The sequence below is a fragment of the Crocuta crocuta genome, unplaced genomic scaffold (assembly GCF_008692635.1).
Source record: "Crocuta crocuta isolate KB4526 unplaced genomic scaffold, BGI_CrCroc_1.0 scaffold8, whole genome shotgun sequence".
In the NCBI taxonomy this organism is placed as follows: domain Eukaryota; kingdom Metazoa; phylum Chordata; class Mammalia; order Carnivora; family Hyaenidae; genus Crocuta; species Crocuta crocuta.
The window spans coordinates 1,201,297-1,209,900 of NW_027532162.1; the positions used below are offsets into that span (position 1 = coordinate 1,201,297).

The window sequence follows — 8,604 nt, forward strand, 5'->3', positions numbered from 1 at the left end:
ACCTACATTGGTTGAAGAATATAAACTCAGTAGGTGGGTGACTATAAATCTATGTTCTTGGCCCCCTGTCTTCAGTGGTGTTCTGTTGAATCCACTTCAGGCTGGTCTCTAACTTTCGGGACATTCACAGTTATTGAAAGTCCTGCCCAGTTTAAAGCTGCCAGATCAAACTCAATGTAAGACTGGGACTTCCGATCCCCTGAGGCAGGCCGGCCCCCAGTGGCGGAAGGGGGTGCCCCCTTCTGGGCTGGAGATTGGGGGGGGCAAACGCTAGCTGGGCAGAGGACCCTGAGAGTCAGAGAAATAGCAACAACTCACCCAGAGCCCACTCAGCACACCTTGTCCAATGCCCACAGACACCAGTGCCCCACGGAGGGCTACCCTTTCCTTCTACATCCCTGAATATCTCAAAGGAAGTGCCCCTGTAGGGAGTCTGGGCCTATGTTCTTCCAGGCACCCCCAGACCCTCCCTGGATCCTCAGCCTTTCCTTCCTTGGCACCTTCTCTTTATGTAATAACCCTTTCCACCAGCCACAAACAGCTGCCTGTCTCTGTATTCTAGGGGGCCCCCAACTCCACGTCCTCACCCCTACCCTTGGCTTTCTCTTCTCTTCCACTCCCTGTTGAGGCCTGTGACACTCTGCCCGCACAACAACTCACGAGTCGCCCTCTCCTACAGCATTTCCAGCTTCATCTTCCCTCAACTGTTTGGTATCTTAGAAGCCATGGGCCTGCCTGTCTTCCTTCTTTATCTCTGTGGCTTCTCCTGTAGCATATGAGTTCCCATTTTCCAGATGAAAAAACTGATACTCCTAAAGGTTAGGTTTGCTGAGCTCTCTCGACTGGTAAATGGTGACACGAGGCCTCTGCTGTAGGCCGTCGACTCCATCTTCTGTCCCCTGAAGACTTCTCAGGGTCTGGAGAGGATCTGAGCTCACCAGCAAGGCAGGGCTCCTGGCCCAGGTCACACCCCCAGCGCCAGCCGGCCCGGGGATCCAGTGGGCTCACACAGACTTATGGACCTGGTACCCCTGAATGTTGAGTGGTGACAAAACGAAAATGGATGATGAGCGATTGATGTATCTCAGAGCTGGAAGGAGCCGCGGAGTTTTGTCACTCCTAACCCCCTCAGCTGATCAGGGAGAGGCTGAGGCCAGGGCACTGTGGGCGGTAGAGGCTCTGGGGAGGCTGCCTGCCAGGCCTGGGCTGCTTAGAAAGCTGGCTCTGACGGGGGAGGGAGCATCAGCTGGGTCTGGCCAGAGGGAAACGCCAGCAGCCCACAGGGCGAGCAGCGGCTGTGGGTTTCCCACGGGGACCAGGTACACCCCCCTGGGCTCAGCATCTCAGTTTCCTCTGGCCACTGTAACAAAAGACCACAGGCCATGGGGTTGGAAACAACATAAGTTTATTCTCTCAACATTTTGGAGGCAGAAGACTGCAATCAAGGTGTCGGTGGGCCACACTGTCTCTACAGGCTTTAGGGGACAATCTGTCCTTTGCCTCTTCCTGCATTGATCACTGATAGTATTCCTTGATTTGGGGGCACATTGCTCCAATCTCTGGTCACACTGCCATGTCCCCTTCTGTCTTTGTGTCATATATACACATTTAAGTAGGCTCCATGCCCAGTGTGGGGCTTGAACTCATGACCCTGCGATTGAGAGTCACATGCTCTACCAACTGAGCCAACCAAGCACCCCTGTCTTTGCATCTTTCTCCCTTCTGGCTGTGTCTCATCACACTGTGTTGACATTTAGGGCCCACTCCGATAATCCAGGATAATCTCTCCGTCTCAGGATCCTTAATGTAACTACACTGGCAAGATCTTTGCCAGATAAGGAAACATCCACAGATTCTAGGGATCCCGACCTGATATCCCGGGGGCTGCTGTGCAGCCTTAGACTAACGAACTTGCCCACAGTTACCAAGTGACAAAGTCATTGTCAAAATCATTGAGAAAATGATCAAGAAAGTGTGGCTAATGTATGCAGGCCGTTTATATTGGCTACTTTTGCAGTTTTTACCACTTGCTGGTAATGGATTTAATTTTATCTGGAGGTCAATGCGCTAGGCATAATTAACAGTGACTACCTTTCTGTTGCTCAATATGTAGGAACCTTGTAGGAACCTGAAAGGGAGTGGTCATCAAGGGAGGAGGCTCACGCTGCCTAAGACCTCTCCTGCCCTCCCTGCACTTCCCTTTTCTCCACCATGATTCTACTGATGGTTCATCCCGTCCCTGAGCACACATCAAACAGGAAAGCAGCTGTCACGGTTGCATTTGGAAAATATTTGTTACCAGTGAATTTGATTCCAGGTCAAAGACAAGGGCAGAATTGAAAGAGCAAAGTCTTCAAAGGTCTAACCTTTCCTGATTAATAAATCCCTGACCTCACACATGGAACCCATTGAGTTGTTTGAACAAGATTCTGTTCCGGCGGGTGTAACCTCAGACATGAGCTGTCCAGGGCTGGCTTCTGAGTCAGCCTGAGTCCCACCTACGTGCCCTCCCCTGGGGCTGCTGGACTCAAAGCCTCTTTTCACGAAGAGAGCAGGAAAACGGATGACTTGATTTGCGGGATACATCCAAGCTCGGAGGGCTCATTGATGTGCTTGAATATTAATAAGCAGGAACTGGCTTCTGTAGCCTGGGAAACCTAACAGAGAGTCTGTGAAAGCACTCCAATCTAGCCCTACAGCAGGCAAGCACACACACGGATAATTTATAGATCAAACGAATCAAGAAGAAAAAAGTAGAATTGAATAGTATAAAAAGTTTACTCATCAAAACTTGTGGGATACAACACAATGGTATTTAGAGAGAAAATCACAGCCTCATATGTTTAAATAAGAAAAGAAGAAGGGCTAGAAATGAAGGGGCTGGGGGGGCGCCTGGCTGGCTCAGTTGGTGATGATGATGTGATGCCGGGTTCTGTAAGTTCAAGCTGCATATGGGGCATAGAGCTTACTTAAAAAAAAATAATGAGTTACGCATTAATATTATGTAGTCAGAAAAAGAAGACATTACACCGAAAGAAAGTAAAAAGGACAAATGGAAAGCAGAAATGAATAAAGACAAAATGAGAGAGGAGTGGGTAGCTCAGTCCGGTGGGCGTCTGACTTCAGCTCAGATCACCGGACATGATGATCTCGTAGGACATGGGTTTGAGACCTGAGTCGGGCTGTGTGCTGACAGCGCAGAGCCTGGAGCCTCCTTCAGATTCTGTTTCTCCCTCTCTCTCTCTCTCTCTCTCTCTCTGCCCCCACCCCCTGCTCATGTTCTCTCTCTCTCTCTCAAAAATAAATAAACATCCAAAAAGTTAAAAAAAAAAGAGATAAAATGAGATCAATAAAGCCAAGAAATAGTTCTTTGAAAAAACTAGTAAAAAAAAAAAAGCAAAACTCTAGCCTGCCTAATTAAAAACAAAGGAGAGAAATGAGAAATTAAGTATTAGAAAATACAAGATAGAAACAAACAACCACAGATGTTACAGAGGTTTAAAAAGTAAGGAAATACCATCAACAAATTTGTGTCAATAATTTTGAAAGCTTATACAAAACAAATTCCTAGAAACTATAACATCATGAATACCCAAAAAGAAATAGAAAATGAATAGCTCCATAACTAGTAAAGAAATTGGTGGGCGTCGGGGAGGCTCAGTCAGTTAAGTGTCTGACTCTTGATTTCAGCTCAAGTCATGCTCTCTCAGTTTGTGAGACCGAGCCCCATGTCTGGCTCAGTGCTGATGGTGCAGAATCTGCTTGGGATCTCTCCCTCTCTCTCTGCCCCTTCCCGGCTCTCTCGCTCTCAAAATAAATAAATATTTTAAAAAATTGAACCAAGTGCAAATAGCTTTACAGGCGAGTTCTATTGAACTGTCAAAGGACATATTATTTCAGTTTTACACAAATTCTTTCACACAAGAAGAAAGGCTGAAAATCCAAGACTTAAGTAAGCATCTCAAGAAGCTTGAAAACAAACAGTAAACTAAAACCAAAGAAAGTATAAGAAAGGGAATATAATAGAAAGAATCAACAAAGCTACAAGTCTCAGTGCTGGTGAACTGATTGTGGTAAGAAAAGCACAGGAAACATGGTCAAGAGTGAGGAAAAGATATTACCAGAGATCATTCAGACATTAAAGGAGCAGTAAGAGAGTATCATGAACAACTTCATAATAACACATTAAAACTTTTAGATGATATAGGGGCGCCTGGGTGGCTCAGTCAGTTAAGCATCCAACTTCGGCTCAGGTCATGATCTCACGGTTCATGGGTCGGAGCCCCGCATTGTGCTCTGTGCTGACAGCTCAGAGCTTCGAGCTGCTTCAGATTCTGTGTCTCCCTCTCTCTCTGCCCCTCCCCCTCTCATGCTCTGTCTCTGTCTCTCAAAAAATAAACATTTAAAAAATTTAAACTTTTGGATGATATGGGCAAATTTCTAGAAAAACATACCTTACCAAATTGTCATGAGAATAAATAGAAAGTCTAGATAGTACTGTGCCAATGAAATTGAATCTGCAATTCAAAACCCTCCCAAAAGAAAACTTGAGACCCTGAGGATTTCACTAGGTGTTCTCTGAAGCACTTAAAAAGAAATAACACAAATTTCACAAAAACTCTTCTATAGAAAAGAAATAGGGACACATGTTTGCTTAGTTGAACACTGTATGTAGCCTTTTCCCCAAGTCTGATGAGGACATTATGAGAAAAGAAAATTACATGCCAATATTATATTGCTCAGGAATATAGATAAAAATAACTCTAAAGAAAATATTAGTAAGCCAAATCCAGTGATGATTGAAAAGATAAAACATCACAACCAGGCTGAGTTTATCTAGGAAAGCAAGCTTGGTTTAACATTCAAAAACCAATCAATGTAGTTCACCAAAGTAGCAGAATACTAATAATCATATAAACACTCCAATACCTGAAGAAAAACAATTGATTCAATATTCCTAGTGAACTAGCAATAGATTGGAATCTCCTTGATCTGTTAAGAATATCTAAACAAATCTGCACAAACATTATCATCCCTAACTTAATGTTTCCAACTTTCTCTTTGCTATCAGGAAAACACAAGGGCACTCACTTTTGCTGCTTTAACTCAAGATTGCACTGGAGCCCCCCTGGTAAGTGCAGGAAGAAAAGAGAAATAGAAGATAGGATTGAGGGGCGCCTGAGTTGGTAGAGCATCCTACTTCAGCTTAGGTCATGATCTTGAGGTTTGCAAGTTCGAGCCCTGCATCGGCCTCTGTACTGACAGCTCAGAGCCTGGAGCCTTCTTTGGATTCTGAGCCTGCACTCTGCTCTCTCTCTCTGTCTCTCAAAAACAAATAAACATTTTTAAAAAAGATAGAAGGGGGGCACCTGAGTGGCTCAGTTGATTAAGCGTCCGACATCGGCTCAGGTCATGATCTCATGGTTCGTGGGTTCGAGCCCCGCGTCAGGCTCTGTGCTGACAGCTCAGACCCAGGAGCCTGCTTCCGATTCTGTGTCTCCCTCTCTCTCTGACCCTCCCCTGCTCACACTGTCTCTCTCTCTGTGTCAGAAATAAATAAAACATTTAAAAAAAAAGAAGGATTGGGAAGGGATACATAAAACTCATTATTTGCAGATGATATGCACATAGAAAACTTAAAATAAACTTACGGGTAATTATTAGATTTAATAAATAACTTTTTAGGGGGCTCTTGGGTGGCTCAGTCAGTTACCAATCCGACTCTTGGTTTTGCTCAGGCTATATCCTCCAGCCTGGTGTGGGGCTCTGCTCTGACAGCTGGGAGCCTGCTTGGGATTCTCTCTCTCCCTCTCCCTCTCTGCTCCTCCCCTGCTCACTCATACACTGGCTCTCTCTCTGTCTGTCTCAAAATAAATAAATAAACTTAAAAAATGAATGATTTTAGTAAGTTTGCTGGACATAAGATCAAATATAAAAAAGAATTGTATTTCTGTAAAGTAGACACAGGAGCTACAGAATGAATTTTTGTAAAAGATACTATTTACATATAGGATATATAAGGCGGCTACATAAACACTAAAGAAAATTATAAGAAATCAAAGAATAGGGGCACCTGGATGGCTCAGTTGGTGGAGCATGTGACTTTTGATCTCCGGGTTGTGGGTTCAAGCCCCACATTGAGTGTAGAGATTAGTTAAAAATAACATCTTAAGGGGCGCCTGGGTGGCTTAGTCGGTTAAGCGTCCGACTTTCGCTTAGGTCATGATCTCGTGGTTCGTGGGTTCGAGCCCCGCATCGGGCTCTGTGCTGACTGCCAGCTCACAGCCTGGAGCCTGTTTCAGAGTCTGTGACTCCCTCTCTCTCTGACCCTCCCCTGCTCACGCTCTCTCTCTCTCTCTCTCCTAGAAAAAAACAACACATTAAAATAATCTTAAAAAAAAGAAATGAAAGATAAATAGAAGGTGGAATATACCATGTTTTTGCCTCAGAAGAGTCATTATTTTAACATATTAATTCTTCTATAAAATTGACCTGTATGTTCAATGCAATCTCAAAAAATATGCCAGAAGGGTTGTGTGTGTATATGGTACACAGCTGTGTAACTTGACAAGCTGATTCTAAATTTCTATGAAAATGTGAAGGACCAAGAATATCCAAAGTCTTTTTTTTATTATAAAGCCAGCTTTTATTTATTTATTTTTAAATGTTTATTTTTATTTTGAGAGAGAGAGAGAGCGAATAGGGGAGAGGCAGAGAGAGAGGGAGAGTGAGAGAATCCCAAGCAAGCTCCATGCTATCAGCGCAGAGCCTGATGCAGGACTTGATCTCATGAACTGTGAGATCATGACCTGAGCCAAAATCAAGAGTCGGATGCCCAACCAACTGAGCCACACAAGCATCCCTTATTTATGTTTTAAAATTTTTATTTGAGAGAGAGAGAGAGAGAGAGAGAGAGAGCACTAACTGGGGAAAGAGGCAGAGAGAGAGAGAAAAAGAGAGAATCTTAAGCAGGGCTCACCCTCAGCATGGAGCCCTACATGAGACTCCATCCCACGATCCTGGGATCATGACATTGGCCAAATCAAGAGTCAGACACTCAACTGAGTGAGCCACTCAAGCACCCTTTCAAAACCTTTTTAATTAATTAATTAATGTTAAATGTTTATTTATTTGTGAGAGAGAGACAGAGAGCACATGGGAGCCTGGAGGGGCAGAGAGAGAGAGAGAGAGAGAGAGAGAAGGAATCCTAAGCAGGCTCTGTGCTGTCCCCACAGATGTAGGGCTCAATCTTATGAGCTATGAGATCATGACCTGAGCCAAAATCAAGAGTCAGTTGCTCAACTGACTGAGCCATCCAGGCAGCCCAAACATCTTTTTTTTTGTTGTTTTCTTTCTTTCTTTTTTCCTTTTTTTAAAAATTTCTTAATGTTTTATTTATTTCTGAGAGAGAGAGACAGCGTGAGCAGGGGAGGGTCAGAGAGAGAGGGAGACACAGAAACTGAAACAGACTCCAAGCTCTGAGGTAGCTGTCAGCACAGAGCCCAACACGGGGCTCAAACCAACGAACCGTGAGATCATGACCTGAGCCAAAGCTGGACGCTTAACTGACTGAGCCACCCAGGCACTCCTTTAAAGCAGAGGAACAAGATAAGAGAATGGCTTCATTGGATATCAAGCCTTATTATAAAGGATGGTAATGAAGGCGCTATGCTGGTAGTGGATGAATACAGAGACAATCCAGTGGAAAAGCAAAACTCAAGGAGACCAACACGTATTTAGATACCTGATTTTCAACAAAGAAGCTCTTGTAGAGCAGTGGGGAAAGAACAGTCTTTTAAATAACTGGTTCTGGAACAATTAGATATTCCCATAGGAAAGAAAAGAGAAAACAACTTGATCTTTACTTTGCACCATAGACAAAAATTAATTATGAAATAAAAAATATAAAGCTTGTAGAATATAAAGAATATAGTATCTTCGGAATTTAGTGTAGCAAAAAATTATTAACTAGGCATAAAAATAACCCTGGAGGGAAAAAAAATGATAAATTTAATTACAGGAAAATTAAGAACTTCTGTTCACCATAAGACATCATTCAAAGAGTCGGGGCGCCTGGGTGGCTTAGTCGGTTGAGCGTCCGACTTTCGCTTAGGTCATGATCTCGCGGTTCGTGGGTTCGAGCCCCGCGTCGGGCTCTGTGCTGACTGCCAGCTCAGAGCCTGGAGCCTGTTTCAGTCTGTGACTCCCTCTATCTCTGACCCTCCCCTGCTCACGCTGTCTCTCTCTCTCCTAGAAATAAATAAAAATATTTTAAAAAAAAGACATCATTCAAAGAGTAAACAAAGAAGTGAGAACAAGCAAATATCCAAGGGAAGATATTTATAACACATATAACTGACAAAGGCTCATATTAATAATATTTAAAGAACTTCTACAATATTTAAGAAAAAGCCAAACAAAAATTAGAGACTTGAAAAGGTACCTCACAAAAAGACTGGCAAATGGCCAGTAAACATATGTAAAAGACATTAAATTTGTCAGCAACCAGGAAAGTGCAAATTAAATCCATTCTACATTAAAGGCATCATAAAGAAAAGACCTGTACAAACTCAAAGAAGATAATTTCTTGCACATAATTAACAC

The 8,604-nt window shown here is 43.5% G+C and overlaps 1 non-coding gene across 1 annotated transcript; it reads right to left on the bottom strand.

Moving 5' to 3' along the window:
- Positions 1-1,622: 1,622 nt before the first annotated feature.
- Positions 1,623-1,695, bottom strand: TRNAE-CUC (transfer RNA glutamic acid (anticodon CUC)). The gene has a single exon. It is a non-coding gene; the product is annotated as a tRNA-Glu (tRNA).
- Between the last annotated feature and the right edge of the window lie 6,909 nt (positions 1,696-8,604).